Source organism: Phacochoerus africanus, chromosome X (assembly GCF_016906955.1).
Source record: "Phacochoerus africanus isolate WHEZ1 chromosome X, ROS_Pafr_v1, whole genome shotgun sequence".
NCBI lineage: Eukaryota > Metazoa > Chordata > Mammalia > Artiodactyla > Suidae > Phacochoerus > Phacochoerus africanus.
The window spans coordinates 81,195,127-81,216,862 of NC_062560.1; the positions used below are offsets into that span (position 1 = coordinate 81,195,127).

A 21,736-nucleotide genomic window follows, 5' to 3' on the forward strand; every position below is an offset into this window, starting at 1 on the left:
ACACAATGGAATACTACTCAGCCATAAAAAGAATGACATAATGCCATTTGCAGCAACATGGATGGAGCTAGAGAATCTCATCCTGAGTGAAATGAGCCAGAAAGACAAAGACAAATACCATATGATATCACTTATAACTGGAATCTGATATCCAGCACAAATGAACATCTCCTTAGAAAAGAAAATCATGGACTTGGAGAAGAGACTTGTGGCTGCCTGATGGGAGGGGGAAGGGGCGGGAGTGGGAGGGATTGGGAGCTTGGGGTTATCAGACACAACTTAGAATAGATTTACAGGGAGATCCTGCTGAGCAGCATTGAGAACTTTGTCTAGATACTCATGTTGCAGCAGAACAAAGGCTGGGGGAAAAATGTAATTGTAATGTATACATGTAAGGATAACCTGACCCCCTTGCTGTACAGTGGGAAAATAAAAAAAATAAATAGATAAAATAAAAGCTATCTTTGGGGATTTTTTTACATATGCAATTATGTAATCTGTGAATTGTAGTTTTATATCTTCTTTTCCCATCTGAATAACTTTTATCTCCTTTTTTAATCTTATTTCACTAACTCCAGTATCATAATATGCTTTTTATTATCTCCTAAAATTATCCTAGGAAACTGTAACTTGGGAAACACTATCCTGCTGAAGACAAACCAAACTATTTCACATTATATATGAGGTCTTACATATAAATCCCTATTAATCCTTCCAATCTCATATCTTTCCTCCTACAAAAACATATCTCCAATTGCAGTAAATTATTTTAGTTATTTTCAATGCCCAGAATTAAAAAAAAAATTTCTCATTCTGTCTACATGGCCTAGAACACTTTTTCTACCAAGCTCACACTTTATTAGCTCAATCTGTTTTCCCTTTCATTTTATGTATCACTTCTGTATCCTCAGTACTTAGGACAATGCCTAGTAAAAATAGGCAATTAACATTTGTTTAGTGAGTAAACATATGACTAAATATTTTTTACAGTAAACTATTTAACAAGTTTTTAAGTGAAAACACATTTTTATCTATAGCCACTAATGACGCACAAATTAAGCATAACTTTATGAAAATAATCAGATATTGCATAGTTTCTTTCAAATGTAAAGAAAAAAATAATTTCCCATAATATTATCCGGTTGTTATTTTTTATCATCATATAGACTTGGAAAAATGATGATACCTCTGTATCAATAATTTTTCAGGTTTAATTTCAAAGATAATGCTGGCGATGAAAATCCCTCAACTAAGACTAAAAAATAAATTCTTCTTCTTCTATTTTACTTATGCCATTGTTAAAACTTCTATTTCAGTCACTTCAAATTTATATTCCTGAAAATATTAATATTGCCATTGTTTGTATAATATAATTGAGACTTGAACACCATATGTTTGGACTGTGTGGGTTCACTTGTATGTAGATATTCAAAAATATACTACTACAGGTCCACAGTTGGTTGAATTTGTGGATGCAGAACCTGAAGATACAGAGGGCTAACTGTTAAGTTATATAAGGTTTTTCAGTTTCACAGTGGGTTAGCACCCTTAACTCTATAGAAGGGTCCATTGCATATTTTGTGTGTGTGTGTGTGTGTGTGTGTGTGTGTGTGTGTGTGTGTGTAAATTGCATTAAAGAATATACTCAAGAGACTCAATGAAAAACCACCTCAGTAGTCTTGAAGGTAGGTGGGAAGATATTTCTCAAGGGTTTTATCTGTCTTTGATTCACCAAAAACAATTAGGTGAGACACCACCCTTGAATTAGCAAGAGCTGTTAAATTGTGGTTTATGATTGCCTAGGAGCTGGCAACTGCAGCACTTTACAAAATTCTGCCATGAAGGCAAAGAAAGAGAGTTGCTACTTTACTTTACCTGTGGAACAAAAGTCTAGATTTCCCAAAATGCATATGATGAATACAGAGTGTTCTCCAATAATTACACAAATGAACAGAGACAATTATTTTGTATGGGTGAATATCTGCTAGAACATGGGCTGAGGTTCACAAACTCATTTTCACACATAAAAATAAATGCTTTTGAACTCAAGTGTTATCTAATAAAAGGTTTGAAGGACTGTTTTTGTCAAAAGACTTTTCATCTTTACATGGCAAAACTTTCCTTCGAAAAAGCTGTGCAGCTTGTCAATTACTCTATACATCTTTAAATTGCTCCTTTCAACATACAAACCAGCTTAATAACTGTTGTCAGTTTGAGCAATGTTTCAGATTTTTATAGTTTTATTCATATGGATGAATAGACCCAATCATGTTAATAAGAAATATGTCTCTGAATGAGTAATTTGTCCTAAGTTTCTTTTTTACAAAGATTTTTCTTATTTAAATATAACCCAAACATGAAAATATATATCCAAAATGCCAGGACATTCAAATAAGAACTTATTAAATAGCCTCTAATGTGCAGCTACAACTATGATTCTTCTTCTAGTGTATCATACCAAAATGGTGGAGTAAAATACACATGGATAATTGCATTTAACTATTTTGATGTGTTAAATTTTGGTGACACTCAGTGGTGGGAAATGATTTTTTTGGAATTCAGAACATTTCTAAAAATCTCCATTAGGATACTTACTGCTCTAAAAATTTGGATACATATATACCAACATGCAAAATTATTATAGATAATTTTAAATTAAAAACATTGAATGATAGTTAAGACTTATAATTACACTAGAATGAATCAGGACAAGAGTTTCTCTTCACAAACGGAGAAAAGAATAAACATCAAGTTTTTCATATACTCTGAATGATCTTAATGAAACGACAACATTCCACTTTTTGTTCACATTGAGAATATAACTCAAAACTTGCAAATATTCTTAATACCTTTGAGACACTATGATTGTGGGGATACTAATTTTAACACATTTTGCATTTTAGTTTTTATCCCCATAGCACTTCTTACAAACCTATGATCTGAAAAACACATACTTGCCTTTAAAAGATCAATAGGATTTGTTAATGTGAATAGATAGTAACATAAATATATATACAAAGTAGACTTCTTATTAAAAATAAATCGCTCAGAGTAATCATAGGAAAAAAAACCCCATACACACACATATAGAAGGGCATTCTACAAAATAACACACCAATACTCTTCAAAAGTGCCATTAGGAAAACAAAGACCAAGGGACTGATCTAGACTGGAGGAGACTAAATAGATATAACTACTAAACAGATTTGGACTGTGGGATTCTGGATTGGATCCTGGACCAGGTAAAAGATATTAAGGAGAAAATTGGTAAAATAAATTCTATAGATTAGTTAACAGTATTGTACCAAATTTAATTTTCTGGTTTTAATAAGTGCCAACAAAAATCAGTTGATTTAAGAAAGAAATGGAAAATTTTAAATGAGCCAAATTGAAGACTGTAACCTTGGGAAGAGCATATCAGAAGACTCTGAGAATTGTTCTACCCGTTAGAATTCAAAACATAGTTATAGAAGTTTTCTGAGACAGAGAGCTATACATTAAATGACCTATCTAAGTGTCATCATGACCCCTTAAAAGATCAAGAAAGAATATTACCTTTTAAGGAGTTGTCTTTTGAAGCTAGCTAAATGTTGCTCCTTATGGTAGAACAGGCATTTCTGGCTATGGGAAGGTTTGGTCAATGCATAATGTATATATACAGTACAGAGTAGAGGGGAGAGAGGGGACCAAATGGCAAAGAAATTTTATGTCTACATTTTTTTGATTGCCATAAACTCTGAATTTTATTTCACATAAGTATACTATGCTTATGTAAAATATTAACATTAGGGAAAACTAAGTGAGGGGTATAGAGGAACCTCTGTGCTGTTTTTCTAAGTTTTCTGTAAGACTAAAATTATTTAAAGAATAGTAATTTAAAATATTGGAATAAAGATACTTAAATTATTATATATATATATATATACACACATTTTAAATGAGAAATATATCAATTATGTCATGAAGTTCATTTTCAGAATTGGAATATCAGTCAATTTAACTTCATAGCAATAAGCACTTACTACTTACTGTTGTATATTTCTTAAATTCCTTGAAGGACATTCCAATAAATTTCTCATTTGCTAATTACATCAATCCAGTAAAGAAAATACCAGGTCTGTGTTAAAAATCAGGAACAAATGTTCAATGAGGTGACATAATGCCTTGGCCAAGAGCATAAAGCCATTTGTAACAGAGCTATGGCTTAGTTCATTGCCCTTTACCATGATATCATGCTGCTTCCAAATGCCTACTATGTGCAAGATACCCTGCTAGTCTCTGGCATTACATATTCGATATTTGTTGAAAGCTGTACGGAAGTTTGAAAAAGCATACTCTAAAACTGAAAGGCTTTGTTATAGTTTGTTGAGAGGATCAGAGATGGCTGAAAGATATGATATCAGATGATGATAAAGAAGCAGTCAATAAAAGCAGGCACCTTTGATCAGGAACATTAGAATGTAATCGCTCTTTTATTATGTTTTAGCCTCAAGCTCCTCAGATTTTTAGACAGACTATATTTGATTGCCGGAAACACTCAACCATTCTCTGATGCTTTTCTGAGCAACCTTTTTGCTTGTGTTTTTTGTTTGTTTGTTTGTTTTTTGTTTTGTTGTTTTTTTTTTTTAGATAATACAGCATCAGTGGCTGAGAGGAAACCAATTTGTTCTGTCAAAATTCACTTATTGTGCACTGTGGGTGTTTCTCCATTTGGCAGATTTATGCTTCATATTAAGACTAAAAGCAATACTATTGCCAATTGAGGTACTTATCTTTGACATTTACTGTCATACTTCTCACTGTTCAAAGGACAACAACAGCTTAATATTTCTTTTTTGTTGATGTTAAATTACTAACCCACTACCAAATCTTTCTCTGTCAAGATATTGAACATCACAGTGATAATCAGTGATAATCACAGTGGCAAAGCAGACATAGGTCTGGTAATGCTCTCTTTTATAAAGCATATAATAATAGTTGGAATGGATGAAGGAAGAAGGGTGATTATTATTTGAGAATGTTTTTAGTAAAACTATCACTAGTGAAGCCACATTTTGATAACTCTAGATTTACAACCTGGAAAGTGTCAGAGAAAACTGCTCCACATTGTGCTTTCCAGTTTTTAATGGCCACTCCTGAAAATGTTTCATTTTTGACCACAGGAACTTGGTTGCTTTAAAAGTCAGGATGGAACAAAGTCAGTTTAGTCATCCTAGCTTTGTCTTTAGAGATACAAATTTTCTAGGAACTGTATTGAAAAACTCAATTTACATTAATTAAGAATTTTTTTTCTTAAAATAGTTTCACAAGTTTTGGTAACATAGAAGAGGTTAAGACCGTTTGCTCTAGTGCCTTAAATCACTCAACATCATTCTTTCAATGAATATTTATTGATTTTCTTCCATATGCCATGTACTTTTCTAGACACTAGAGAAAAGACTGTGAATCAAATAATCAAAATCTCTGCTATTAGAAGCTCACACACTTACTGGGAAGTTAATAGCTAATGTCAATAAAATACTAATCAGTCAGTCTAAGAAAGAAATACAAAATTTTAAGGCAATTGAGTTTATAAACTGGGATTAACATCTCAGAAAGCCCCAAGAACTGTTCCACCCATTAGGTGTCAAAACACAGTTATATAAGTTTTTTGAGGCAGAAAGCAGTACATTAAATGATGTATTATTGAGAGTTAACAAAATCCAAATCTGCAAGTACAATGGATGATATATGGATGTAGCCAAATTAGACATGATGGAAATCCCTGGTCAAATTCATTCATTTTGTCTGGATATATTAATTTATAAAGATAAATGAATTTAAAATTTATGTATACTCACTTCTTTCCGGTCCTTGTAAGGAGAAAGAGCAGACCAGCCAGAGCACTGGCTAAAGTCTAGGGCCAGAATTGGTTTACGAGGAACTGGCTAGAGTAGGTAAATTGCCCAAAGTACTTTATGCCAGATAAAGATAGTGAAGTAAATAAAAATGAATCATTGAATAGGAATAAGATTTAGAAATCAAAATTATCAGTTTAAAAATAAAACAAAACAAACAAAATGTCCAAAGAAGTATGAATATGACTGAAGTATTAATATTACAGTGGAGGGAAGCAGCAAAGGAGAGCAAGCAAGGATCCTAGGTCATTTGTTATTTTAAACACCATGTACAGTACTTACAATATAGGTCAATGAGTGCAGTATGGACAGACATACATGGTTGGTAGGTTGATTTGGATTGAAGTGGGAAAAAAGTACCCATTTATTTAATCACATAGCAATCATTATGAGCTGCATTGGTCATATTCATTTACTTTATTAATCAGATCCAGTTTTTATCCTGGCCATTCAGATCTAACCCTAGCCTGGTGAAATGTATACCATGGTGGAATAGCAGGGTCTATTGGACAACTGGTACCACAAAAAAAATTTCCATCACTTCTATTTCATTGAAAGATGTATTCTAGAGTTTGAGCAAATAACAAACAAACGAAAAAAATTCAAACCCCCCCAAATAAATGAAACAAACATGTGTGTGACATATAATTCTCAACATATAATTTAGTATTGTGAAAAATTATCAACAGGTGAAGTATTTTAAAAGAACTAAAATGGAGACAATTATAGAACAGAAGATCTTACCTTAAATTAAAAAAAATGAACTATCAGTTTAAAAAATATTGGAATATGTATTCTAATTTGGAATCCTGAGGCACCTAGTTTATATCCAGAACCATTTTATGATGAACTGTGAGTTCCAAGGACATGAGCTGTGAAGAGCTCAATATTTTTTAGAATAACATTTTACATGTTAAGATGTTTAGAGTCTGGTGTTAAATATCTGAGGCTACTCACACACACACACACAAACACACACAGACTTACAAATAGAATTAACTTAAAATGAATGGTTTTTTAAAAGTTTAAAACTTTAAAAATATAAAAAAAGCTTTAGTCTCCTAAATGAAAACTCACAAAATAATCCTTTTGACTCCTATCAGCTAATCAGTTAATCAACTAATTGGATTAAGTCCATGAGAAAACCCATTTTATTTTAGTGAATAATCTATGCACAAGAATCACAGCATACTAAAGGAAAATAGGACCATACAAAATGAGTTCTCGTACCAGGATATATGGTAATCTATCTATTTGTCAAAGATCCTCATGTTTGTATTTGGCCAAATTCTTTGGATAATGCTTTGAGTAGTAAGTCTGTAATTTATTTAGAGCTATTAAACTATCAGCCTATAAATAAACTCTAAGAAACTACATATTTATATTGATATTTTAAAATATTTAATATTGTTCAAAATGATTTTATATTATCTCAAGAGTAACTTAAGTTAGCAAAAAAATCCAAGCTGAGATCACTATTAAATTAGTTGATATGGCTTTGTGATATCAGGAATTGTATTCTTCTTGCTCATTACTGAATCTCTTGCTGTAGCACAATTATTGACACATTGCCTGTTTGTTAAATATACATTGAATATAAGAATGAATTAGTAAATGAATGATACAGTCTTTAATTTACAGATATTCTCTACCAAGAGGGAAAAGTTTAAGTAAGCTAAGTAAGTTGCTTATCAGGTTACAAACTGTCTTTCTTAAGATTTCCTTAAGAAAAACTATCTTCCTTAGAAACATGTAAAATTTAATTATAAAACAAAGATAATATCTACTGTTAAATTATGTTTCTTTAGGTTAGTATTAAAAATCAGTTGTGGAGAGATGTTTGTCCTACAGCTAAGATGAGGACAGCACAAATGGGTAAAAATGGCTTAAGTAGACCAAATGAGAAAAATGAAAACAGTAAAAATTTAGCTTATTAGCTTCATAACTAATTTAATAAAGAGAAGGAGAGTGATAGAGACTGGGTTATAACCCATCACAGATGAGTAAACCAAAACAATAAAAATGTATCCTGTAATAACCAGGTAATTTATATCAAGACATTAAGGGTCTTTGAAATAATTGTAGGAGAATAAGAATGTGCATAACGATATTCATTGTGCAGGTGATATATTACTGTTAATAATTAACTGTTAAACTTGTGATTATATTTTTATGTTATTAACACATAAAAATTAGGTGTGTTCTGCAATACATGTTAATGAAAACATTTGAAACATTGTTGGACAGAAACACATTCTTCCTATTCCTTATACTTTCTTCCACATAGAGTGAAACCAGTGTGTCATCTCTGGCCTCACTTCCTCCCTTATTCAGACTCTAAAAAGATAAAGGGACTTAATAGTAGATTCAAACTCTTACATTTAGAATGGATAAGCAATGAGTTCCTGCTATATAGCTCAAGGAACTATAGCCAATCTCTTGGGCCAGACCATGACTCTTAAGTATCCCAGTTTGGATGATAAATAAAACGGTCACCTTATTTATGCTATACAACATTTCTGCTGTATTCTGTACATATGTGAATGTGTCACTTTGCTGTATAGCAGAAATTGACAGAGCATTGTAAATCAACTATAATTTAAAAAAAGATAAAGGGACTTAATCTGATTAGTGAGTTTATAAGGAGAAACATGGTCTGCATAGCCTAGCTTCTTATTTTCTTTCTTTTGGAAGAGATTTGTTTTCAAAATACTTTTCACCTCTACCTCTCCATTTGATAAGTCTTACAGAGTATATTGCCCATGATTTTTTATATTGCCCATGCAGGGAAGCCTATAAGAGCTGAATATTATCTGTGAAATGGTCACAAAGTCTGTGTCATACTGGGGTTCAAAATTAGGAATTACCTAATAAAAGTGAATTTTGACCACCATATGTCTTATTCCTTTGTTATATTTCTTAACTCCCAGGCTGTGAGTTGTTATTTATTGCACCTCCCTTGTTTTAAATTATATGTAGTTAGATTCCCCAGATAAAAGTCTCATAAATCAGCAAGACTAGAAGCAAGGAATTTTCCACTGAAGCTATTGTTTGTTATTGTATGAACATGGCCTCAACTCAACCTCAGCAGAATAAAAAAATCAGATAACTACTAAATTTATAGCACTTGATAATTTCTAGCATGCTAATTTTGCACCACCAAATAGTACAGATTGTCAACTATTTGAAGATGAGAACATATCATTGTATAACTTTGCATCTCAATAACAACAATAATGTCACTGATATCAATAACAATGGCAGCAAAAACATTAACAACGTCATTTATTGAATGCTTACCATGTGCTAAGTTCTTCTGTCATCTAATCTTCACAACAAATAATTTAGGTAGGTATTTTATCTCATTTTAGAGAGTTTTCAAAAAAGGGAGATGTGAATAACTACATACCTTGCTAAGGATCGCATAACTCTTAAGTAGGAGAACCATGCTTGAACTCACTTTTCTCTGCTTCCATAGTTTGTACACTAAAGCATTATGCCTACTAAAACCATAAGGTCTGTTTGCCTGGGACAGTCCTAATTAAAGCCTTTTGCTTCAGCATCTCATCCTGTTTGTATCTTTACTGACTCTTGAGTATCCCACTTTGGATGATAAATAAAAAGGCCACCTTAATTATGCTATACAACCTTCCTGCTATATTCTTCCATCCTCAGGCAGTATGTCAACATTTTATATCTCTTTCCTCCTATTAAACTTTGACCAATCTTAGGTTCTATACTATAAATACATCTTCCGTATAAGAGCTTGCTTATTAAAAAATTAATCAATACACTTCCAGTTGATACCTATACTTTTTCAGAGGCTTTCCGGAGATATTGAAACCAGCCAAAAGACTCTAATGGTAGGAGGTTCAGAGTTTGGGACAGAGTACCATATGTTAAGCAGTCTGTACCTTGGGCACTCCTCAAATTGTGCCACCTAGTCCTTCTGTATGAACAGATCCTCATGAAGTAACTGTCACATTTAAATTTTACTTTGACTTGAACTAATTTACTACATTAACCATTAGAGAATATAATAATATTTGATAGTATATTGGTATCTACATAGTTTGAGGTTATTTACACTTAGAAATATGTCACTACAAACTAAGAGTAAATTACATAAAAATAAACTAGCTTATAACTCTGGTTGTTAAATTCACATTTATTTAAAGGAGCATAGAGTGCCAAATGCTGAGCTGAGGTTCAACAAAAGACCACAAGAGAAATGGAAATAGAAGTTTATTATTTGCAGGCCCTGAAGTAAGTTTATTATTTGCAGGCCCTGAAGTAAGTAAGTAAGCTCCTCAAGGAGCCACATGGGAGCATCATGGTAGAGTGCACATACTTTTATTAAGGTCCATGGGTGGAACGCTTTGATATTCTTGGGTTAGGGCTGGATTGGTCAGTTCAAACCCAAAGAGCAGGATTTGAGTGATCCCTATGTGGTTCTTATGTAAGGGGCACATAAGGCATACAGGTGCTGAGAGGCAGGGTAATTGTTGAGCTTTGGGGAAAGTAATATTAACAACTTATCTGGGTTCCATGGTGGCTCAGTGTGTAAAGGACATGGTGTTGTCTCTGCTGTGGCTTAAAAAGAACATAGTTGCCTGTGACTCTAGGTTTCTGTATAAGGCATATGCTTCCATGAAAGGGCTCATGTCAGTTTAAAGTCCCTGCAAGCTGCTTGGCCAAATAGATTAGATTTATTGATTATTTATTTATTGGTGACAATAGCACAGAGTAGCTTAGCTAAACCCTGGATATGTGATTTTTAAGATAAAATGGAAAACATTTTCCATGGGAAAGTAATCTGTAAGAGCTCACTTCATAGGCAGTTTCTATTTTTTCCTATATTTTTTCCATGTGGTGTTTTTGAAACATAGCTATAAAATTCTTTGGAACTCTGCCAAAGAAATGTGGTATCTATGTCTGCTCTCCTTAAATTTGAATTCTGTGTGTGCTTGACTAGCAGAATATAGCCATAGTGATACTTTGCCATTTTGTGGGCTAAAGCCTTAAGAAACCTAGTTTCCACATGTCGTGTCTTAAGATGCTTTCTCTTGGAACCTACAGACTACAATGTGGAGAAGCCAAATCTGCTTTACAGAGCTACATAGAAAGGAATCAACAATCACCATCAGCTTGTCATAATATTTATGATCCAACTTGGAAAAGGGTCTTCCACTCAGTTCCTGTGAAGATGACCTAGCTAATGCCACGTAAAAAAAGAAATGAGTCGTCCCTACCAAGCCCTGACCAAATTGAGTATTCATAAGAAAAAAGTGAACATGTTGTTTCAAGCCACTGAGTTTTGAGGTATTTTGCTATGTAGCATTGATAACTAGAACAAAGTAATTTTAAAAAAAGAACTTTAATAATTTTTGAAACCAGAGTTCCTTTCATGGTGCAATGGTTAACAAATCTGACTAGGGACCATGGGGTTGCAGGTTCAATGCCTGGCCTCGCTCAGTGGGATGAGGATCTGGTGTTGCCCTGAGCTGTGGTATAGGTTGCATATACGGCTTGGATCCTGAGTTGCTGTGGCTCTGGCGTAGGCTGGTGGCTACAGCTCTGATTAGACCCCTAGTCTGGGAACCACCATATGCTGCGAGTGCGGCCCTAGAAAACACAAAAAGCAAAAAAAAAAATTATGAAAAATTAGAAAAGAACAAAATAAAATATAAGCTCCTTCACAGATACAAACTATATAAACTGACATGTTTTCCATGCCTGACGTGTATTTTTTTTTTCTGATATGTTTTAGTTTTTGAAGTGGAATTTTAGATAGTTTTCTCCTCATTTTAAGAAACAAGGGCAAAGGTAAATTTTGTTGTGAAGTAAATTATTTTCATAACTCATCCTTCTAATAGTCTCTTCAGCTGTCTCTCATTCGACTTTTAATATTTAGGGAAAAAAGACATTTTTAGTTTAGTCAGTAGCAAGTTTTATTATAGGATAAGTTTCATTTAAAAATGTATTATCATAAGAAATTTAATCTCCATGGTCTTCCAAGTACAAAAAAGTATATTGCTGACATAAAACCCTCAGTATTTTTCACCTAGAGATTCATCTATCAGTATATGAGACAAAAATCATTTTTCATGGCTAAACATTAAAATGAAGAAAGTCATTGACTAGCCAGTTAAAGATTTCAAAGATTTTTATGTAAACTGATCTATGGACTACCTGTGATAAAGGCACAGACCTCTCGAAGGAAATGAATGCCAGTTTTTTTACAGTGCAGTGTATTACTCTATTAAGAAAACATGTAATAAAATTCATTGAGTAATTAAAAAAATAAAAAATAAAATCAGTGGCAAAAAAATAAAGAAAAAAATGAAAAGTGTTGAAGGACATCTAACTAAATAAGATATATATATATATATATATATATATATATATATATATATATATTTATTTATTTATTTTTGCTTTTTAGGGCTACACTCACAGCATATGGAGGTTCCCAGGCTCGGGGTCCAATCAGAGTTACAGCTGCCAGCCTATGCCACAGCCACAGCAATGCAGGATCCAAGCCACGTCTGTAACCTACACCACAGCTCACAGCAATGCCAGATCCTTAACCCACTGAATGAGGCCAGGGATCGAACCCACAACCTTATAGTTCCTAGTTGGATTCATTTCCTCTGTGCCATGATGGGAACTCCAGATATTTCTATAATATTAAAATACCAACCTTTCCTATACCTCAGTTGTCTTTTCCTAAGAGTTAAGCTAAGGTAATACCAACTAAAAGTGAATTGATTGATATTTCTATACAAGGATTTATAATAGGCCAAGTATTTAGGTATAAGAATCATATTCTTTAGATATAACCTGATTGCCATACATGTTTGCCTGAAATCAAGGCAATGGAACAATGATTTTTTTCAATTCTTAATTCCTCTTACTGCGACCGAAACTACAAGTACTCACAACCTTAAGTTCTAATTGCTTCAGCTCTCCAACCAAAACCTTCATCCTGCATTTCTTCTAACTCATTCCTAGTGTTCATTCTTTCTCTCCTTTATGACCAAACTCATACAGACATACCATCTCTTACAAAAACTTCAGTCTGTTCTCTATGTCCACGAGTTTGTTTTTGTTCAGTAAATAGCTTCCCAGAGTTCTTGTGTGCACAAATTTCTGCTACGGCAGTGTGAGTCTATATGTGTAGCTTTATTGAGATATAATTCACATGCCATATAATTTGTTCATTTACAATGTATTATTAAATGTTTTTTTAGAATATTCACAAAGGTGTACAGCCCTCACCACAATCTAGTTTTAGAACATCTTCATCATAACAAAAAGAAACTCTTTATCCATTAGCATTCACTCCTTATTTCTTCCAAACTCCCCAATCATAGGTAATCACTAATCTATTTTCCCCGTCTCTCTCTCTTTCTCTCTCTCTCTCTCTCTCTCTCATATATATATATATATATATATATATATATATATATATATATATATAATTTGCTTACTATGGTCCTTTGTGACTGTCTCACTTCCTTTAACATGTTTTTCAGTATTCATTCATGTTGCATCATGTATCAGAATGCATTAATTTTACTGCAAACAATGTTACATTGTGTTGAAATACCTTATTTTTTACATCCATTCATCAACAGATGGACATTCTGGTTGTTTACCCATTTGTTTATTATTAAAAATGCTGCTATTAAAATTATTGTATAGGTTTTTGTGTTTTACCATGATATGTTAAATGTAATTGCATTGAGTACAAACTTTACAGCTAGCTTTTTGGTCCACAAATCACTACATAAATAACAGAGGCATGTTATGATCAGTGACAAAACACATCACTTCTTTCAAAGTCTTGAGATTTCTCACTGTCCATAGCAGCAAAGCATGTAGTTATGTTGGCTCCTGGATCCCAATGATAAACCCTGTGGCAGTCTACAAAAATAGACAATAAAGGAGGATAGAATTGGCCAATAAATAAGCAAGTGCAGCAAACAAAAAGTGATAACACTGAAGTGAAGTTAAAGTCAAATATAAATGCAGTTATAGAACAAATAACGGACTATGAGTGTGTTAACACTGCCACTTCACAGGAAGCTCTAGAAACGTAGCTGTTAAGAACTTAGCGAAGGGGAACTTAACTGATATAAATGAGCAAACCAAAAGGATGAAAATGACCCAGAGGAATTACATCAGCCAAAACTTAGCATTAAAGGAACTCTAAGAAGTATTTCAAACATCCAGAGCACGAAGGTAAAATTTTGGAAGCTGATCTAAACTTAGAAAGGAGCAGACAATTCACAAAAGCATAGAAAAGATGCTCTCTCTATATCACTGGATATACCAGAAGGAGGCAAGCACAAGTAAAACACTCGATAATTTTTTACAAAGATTTAAAAACCTCAATTCTCAATGTTTCTAATGTTTTAAATGACATTGAAATAAATATTAGTTTCACTATTTTTATTCCCCTATACACTTATAATTAATAGTAAGAGAGTTTTTATGTTTTGAAAAAACATGAGTGAGGTCACAGAACAATTCGAAATTTTCTCATTAATTATTAAAGTTGTTCACCATGGTTTCAGCTTACAGCAATTTTTAGAGTTCCATACTATCATATAAAGCGAAGACTGCCTGGATATTAAAACACCTATTATTTCCTAACTTATATGTTTCTAGTGAACATTTAAACTTTTTAAGGCAAGAAATAACTCGATTGTTTTTAATATTAAACTTTTTATTTTTAAATAAATTTAGACATACAGAAAGGATGGAAAGATAGAGTTTTTCTATACCTTTCACCCATGTCCCCTTAATGTTAGCATCTTATATAACCATGGTACATTTGCCAAAACTAAGAAATTAACATTGGTGCCTGACTGTTAATGAACTACAAACTTTATTTGGATTTCAACATTTTTTTTCACTAATATCCTTTATCCACTAATGGCCTTATTATATCAAGTCTGTGTATATTCTGAAAAAGAGCAGCAAAAACAAATCCAAAGTAATTAATAAAATGGCAATAAGAACATACATATCAATAATTACCTTAGATGTTAATGGACTAAACGCCCACCAAAAGACATAGACTGGCTGAATGGATACAAAATCAAGACCCATATATATGCTGTATTCAAGAGACCCACTTCACTTCTAGGGACACATACAAATTGAAAGTGAGAGGATGGAAGAAAATATTTCATGCAAACGGGGATCCAAAGAAACCAGGAGTAGCAATACTCATATCAGACAAAATAGACTTTAAAATGAAGAATATTTTAAGGGACAAAGAAGGTCATTACATAATGATCAAAGGATCAATCCATGAAGATGATATAACAATTTTAAATATCTATGCACCCAACACAGGTTCACCACAATATATAAGGCAACTGCTAACAACCTTAAGAGTACAAATTGACAATAACACAATCATAGTGGGGGACTTTAACACCCCACTTACAGCAATGGACAGATCATCCAGACAGAAAATCAATAAGGAAACACAGGCCCTGAATGAAGCATTGAACCAGATGGACTTAATAGATATTTGTAGGACATTTTGTCCAAAAGCAACAGAATACACATTCTTCTCAAGTGCACATGGAACATTCTCTAAGACTGATCATATCCTGGGCTACAAATCCAACCTCAGTAACTTTAAGAAAATTGAAACCACATCAAGCATCTCTTCCGACCACCATGCTATACAACCAGAAATCAACAACCAGAAAATAACTGCAAAAAACACAAACACGTGGAGACTCAACAACATGCTATTCAACAACCAATGGATCACTGAAGAAATCAAAGAGGAAATTAAAAAATACCTAGCGGCAAATGACAATGAAGATACGACACTCCAAAACCTATGGGATGTATCAAAAGCCATTCTAAGAGGAAAGTTTATAGCAATACAAGCCCACTTCAGGAAACAAGAAAAAGCCCAAATAAACAAGCTAACTTTACATCTAAAGCAGCTCGAGAGAGAACAGACAAGACCTAAAGTTAGTAGAAGGAAAGAAATCATAAAGATCAGAGAAGAAATCAATGAAATAGAAACAGAGAAGATACGGAAGATAACCCCATCTTTGAGGAAGAAAATAAAGAAAGTGGAGGGGGTGCAGAAGTTAACCTGGTAAAAGACTTTTTTTTTTTTTTAAAGAATTACAACATACAATATAAGGATTTGGGGATGATCAGAATCCTAATACTGAGCCGGGGGATATTCTTGAAGGCCTTGTCAAAGAGTTCATCACTGAAATGATACAAGGTACCATCAACTGGAAGACAAGGTCAAGTACAAGTTAAAGATACCATCTTCTTTATTGGAAAGGATCCAGGGAAGTTTGCTGAGGTTAGAGTCTTGTTTACTATGAATGAAGAATTGAAACTAGAAAAGCATTGATGAAAACCTACTATGGATCTTGATCCCTTTTATAATTTCTGAAGCTTCCTTATTTTCTGGAACAATCGTATATAGTAACTATTTTCTATAGTAAGGTCCTGATCTCTAACCATGTAAATGAAATATGAATAAAAGTTTTTTCATGTCTTTGATTTTAGAGTAAAAAAAAAAGTCTATGTATATTCCAAGTAAGTCCTCCAGAAAATTAGCATTCATTTCTTTGTTTCTTTTTTTCTTCTTCATTTAATTATGAAATATTTTAAATGTCTATATACAAGGATACATTGCTAAACAAAATACCATACTAGCTGTCTTACAGCCCATATTTATTTAGACAGTTTTTGTCTTTATGAGAATGGACAAGAATAGCTATAAATAGAAAAAAATATTTTTAGACAAACATCACTTAAAAAATTCCAGCCTCTTTATTTCTAAAAGTTGATAGCATCATTGACCATGATCATCTCCCATTCAGCTATCTTAAAAATGCTTTTGTGAATTATAAAATAATTCCAAATTTCTAGTTTCCTTAAGTGTACCTCAATTGTTTACTTCCCAAATATGTTTAAAAAAAGAAAAAAAAATCTTATTCATTTTTTTGCCCAAAGCTAACTTTTGTGAAATATCAGATGCAAAATTTCACATACATCCTGTTATTGTTAGATTCACTCACAAATTGAAGCACTTGTTGAAGCCAAAAAATGGCCCAAATCTAACATTTGCCTTTGATATAATTATTGATATAATAATTCTAAATTATTAATAGGTAGCTTATATCTTCCTTAAATTCATAGATACTATTAGCCTCTAAAATTAGAGGAGTTTTGTGAATGGATCTATCATTTTTGCTAAAAGTAGCTATGGTAAGGGCTTCTCATTTTCTGTCTGTTAAGAGGAACATACAGTTCATTGCTGAGACACCTTATACAGAGTATTTTCCAAATTTCTGTCCTGAGAGAAGAAAGACTTCCTACATTTCACTTTGGTTTTAAATGTATTATATCACAGAATAAAATCAGGCTGTTCCTTGAGTCTTCAGTGACCTGCAAGAGAATGGAATGGAAAACAGTTGCTAACATTTGCCTGTAAAAAAGGCAGTCAATTTATTATCAGTCAAATAAATGAGGTATGTGTAAAAATCATGTCCTTAAAATGTTGGCATTATATTAAGGTAGTTATGTACATACTCTGACTTGAAGATATTTAGTAATGGAGCTCAGTCCTAAAGAAATAACATTATCCACATTCTCCATCCTCTGATCTTAGAAGAAAGGAAGGGACAATAAACATCTTGAACATAGGATGCCATGGTGGGCAATATTTGGTAGCCATGTTTGTGGCAAAAGTGGAATAAATGAGAGGTGTTCTCAGAAATTTTGAGTCATTGGGATGCCAGAGGTTATTCCATATGTCAAATTACTTCATTTTGCAAATAATAAAATTAAGCTTTAATGTTAATTATTGTATGGTTAGATAAAATAGGATCTGGTACTAGAATAAAGGTACCAGTCATTCAAACAGATATTTTTTTTTGTAGAAACATGTTACTATTTCCTAATTTTTTCCTGAGAATTGTCATCATAACACAACAAAATTCATGGTGAACAAATGAGAAAATGATGAATCAGAAAACATGATTAAATTATCTAGTTACTTGGGTTGATAAGTATCCTAAGAATTTTTAAATATGTGATATTTCCACATATCCTAAAAATTACTCTCATTCAAAATTTGATTGGAACATATAACCACCTTAACATAAATCTTGCAATTTTAAGTCAAACTGATATCTTTTAATTAAAAAGCCTAAGGTTCCAAGGCTAGGAACTATGTATAGACTTACAAGTAGAGTAAACTACCTAAAGTAGTTGATATAACTGACTTAGGGGGTTTATATTATAAGTTATCACCTTGCTAACCAATATATTCCAACATGAATATACATTCAAATCATTGCCTTTTTCATAGTTGTCATCATTGATGGTGACATAGTTAAAGCTAGGAAAAGATGAGAGGATTCTGATTCATTTGTGCATCAAAAGAAGATGTGAAAATTATAATACATTTACCTTAACTAGAAAAACAAGTCAATGTTTCACTGTATGCTTAATGCTTCTGTGATTTTAGTTCTTCCACAGAGGAATGTGCTAGTATATTTTTTAATTGTGTTTTTATTTACCAGACTGTCATCTCTGTCTCAAACCACTTCCTTGTTCTAGCTGTCTGTGATCATATGGATTTCCACCCCACCTCAGCTACACTCCCCCATGGCCACTTCTAGGACTAAACAAATATGAAACTACAATAGGTAACCTCTTTCCTTTATAAATCTTAACTTTACTATTGATATTTTATCTTTTCTCTGAACTTGTAAGGACCTCTAGTCCATTGACATCTCTGTTTTCCCATATATCAGCTTCCTTCTGTTTTTACTTCCCATAAATGAAGATTACATTTACCATGTTTGATCAAATGTGTTCTTTTATTCATCTTCTACTTACTCCTTCAGCCATTCTAATCTGAAAATTGCTGGTGATCCAATATAGTCATGGCCATCATCAAACTTACTAAACTTCTTATCATTTTTCTATTTTCAAATACAGGTCTTCTAGTGGTAGTTGGGAGGATGTTCAGGGAGCAAAGGTAATCTGGAAGATGTTATTAAGGGAGTCCCCTGTGGTTGGGCTCATAAAGCATGCTGTCCCAGTTCTCTATTTAAATTAACATTGCAGTAAAATCACTAATGGAAGCAGAGTATGAAATTTTTTTTCTGCACACAAGAAGCTTTATCTCTTCTCTGGATCAGTTGATGGCTTTTGCATCTTTATATACTATTGCTATTCACATAGAACAATAAAATGAGTTAAGAAAATATTGAGAAACATCTTGTTATGTAGTGGGAAAGCTAACTTAAAAATCAGTGAATTTGCATACTAGTGGTCTAAAACGCATTAGTGCAGTAACCAATGTTTTTTAAATGCTTGCATTCAGATCTTCATTAGTAGTACAATCAGTTGTATTACAACAGTGAAAAACTAAGTTGAACATGTGAAAATTAACCAGTGTATGAAAATTTTGAGGCACTGAAATTCAGCATATCATCTTAAACTTAGGTTTGTAAATTGAAAACTATAAAATCTTAAGAATAGTAGTGATAAATATTGAAAGCAGTTTCTATTTTAGGTCAAATAATTGCTTCATCTATGCTTACTTTTATTAAAGTAATATTTTCTAATGGCAATATTGCTGATCTTAACATTTTAGTAATTTCACTAAAGAGCAATATTTCAGATTTGCCATGTTATTAACAGAACCATTTAAATTATGAATAGTTACTAATATTGCAGATGCTTTAAATACTTAAATTTGTGTATTAGGGTTGTGGCAGCTGAAATGGCGGCATATTGGTGAAGACTTGCTCTCCCAAAATGGACAGACATATCTAGTTTATAATTATATATCCATCACTTCTTGGCCTTTTGGCCAAGATCAAGTGTAGTATAGGTATATCTACACGCATACACATATCTGTATTTATATGCATAAAACAATAAATATTCTGAAGATTATGTATTCTTTAAGTGTAAGAGAATTGTCTATTGTAGTTTCTTTAAAAATCTTTTCATCTTCAGAACAAAGCAGAAATATCTGATATTTTAAAACTACCAAGAAACAATCACTATAAAGAATTTTTGAGTTCTCAAAAAATGATATTTAATCTCAATCTAATATGCATATTTTAGATAAGGACAAAGATATTTTTCCAAAGCACATGAATTTGGGCTTCTAAAATTCTGTTTTCTTAATGCTTTAAATTAAAGATTTTCATGAGGATCATCCCAAATTCTACAGAGTACTGCTGTCATGGATAATTTATCTCAAGAGTCTACTGTGTTCACACTGGTTGCAAATATAATACCAATTCACCTCTTAAGAAAAAGGATGAATTGAATATGAGTGTTAGTTGCATTTCTTAGATTCCATATATAAGTGATATCATGAAGTATTTGTCTGTGTCAATGTGACTTATTTTACTTAGTATAATGCCCCCCAAGCTCAGCCATGTAGCATCAAATGGCAAAATTTAATTCTTTTTTATGGCTGAGGACTGTTCTGGTGTGTGTGTGTGTGTGTGTGTGTGTGTGTGTGTGTGTATACATACTACATCTTCTTTATTCATTCACCTATGTATGGATACCTAGGTTACTTCCGTATCTTCGCTATTGTAAATAATGCTGCTGTGAACATTGGGGTACATATGTCTTTTTGAAAAGTGTTTTCATTTTCTAAAATATACGCCCAGGATTAGAATTACTGGATCATATGGTAGTTCTGTTTTTAATTTTTTGAGGAACCTCTATATTGTTCTCCATAGTGGCTATAACAACTTACATTCTCAGCAACAGTGTACTAGGATTCCCTTTTCTCCACAACTTCACCAACATTTGTTATTTGTGTTCTTCTTTTTGATGATATTCATTCTAACAGATGTAAAATGTTCATTCTAACAGACAAATCATTGCGGTTTTGATTTTCATTACTCTAATGATTATTGAGCATCTTTTTATGTTCTTATTGGCCATCTGTATGTTCTTGTTGGAAAAATGTCTACTCAGGATTTCTGCCCATTTATTAATCACGTTGTTTGCTTTCTTTTAATATTGAGTTGTATAGGTTGTTTATTTATTTTGGATGTTAACCCCTTATCATTCATATTTTTTGTAAATATTTTCTTCCATTTAAAGATTGTCTTTTTGTTTTGTTGATGATTTCCTTTCCTGTGCCAAGATTCTAAGTTTAATTAGATCCCATTCATTTATTTTTGTTTCTGTTTGCTCTGCCTCATGAGACAAATCATTCACATATATATGTCTTTTACACCTTTAGGTAAGTTTATGAATAAATATATATTCATAATTTATGAATATTCACACAATTTATGAGAAAGAGTGTTCTGGCTATATTTTCCTCTAGATGTTTTATGGTTTCAGGTCTTACTTTTAGGTCTTTAATCTATTTTGAGTTTATTTTCTTATATGATGTGAGAAATTCTAATTTTATTTATAGGTAGCTGTGTAGTTTTTCCAGCATTGCTTATTAAAGAGACTGTCTTCTCTCCATTATATATCCTTGCTTCCTTTTGTGTGTGTGTGTGTGTGTGTGTGTGTGTGTGGTGTGTGTGTTTTAGGGCCACACTGTGGCATGTGGAAGTTTCCAGGCCAGGGGTTGAATTGGAGTGGTAGCCACTGACCTATGCCACAGCCACAGCAATGCCAGATCTGAGCTGTGTCTGCAACCTACACCACAGCTCATGGCAACACTGGATCTTTAACCCACTGAGTGGGGCCAGAGATCGAACCTGCATCCTTATGGATGCTAGTCAGGTTTGTTACTGCTGAGACAAAACAGGAACTCCATCCTTGCTTCCTTT

General features: G+C 32.7%; 1 pseudogene; it reads left to right on the forward strand.

The window, feature by feature from the left end:
• LOC125118076 (transcription initiation factor TFIID subunit 13-like) overlaps positions 1-16,328 on the forward strand; it is a 105,413-nt pseudogene extending 89,085 nt beyond the window's left edge.
• The last annotated feature ends 5,408 nt before the right edge of the window (positions 16,329-21,736 follow it).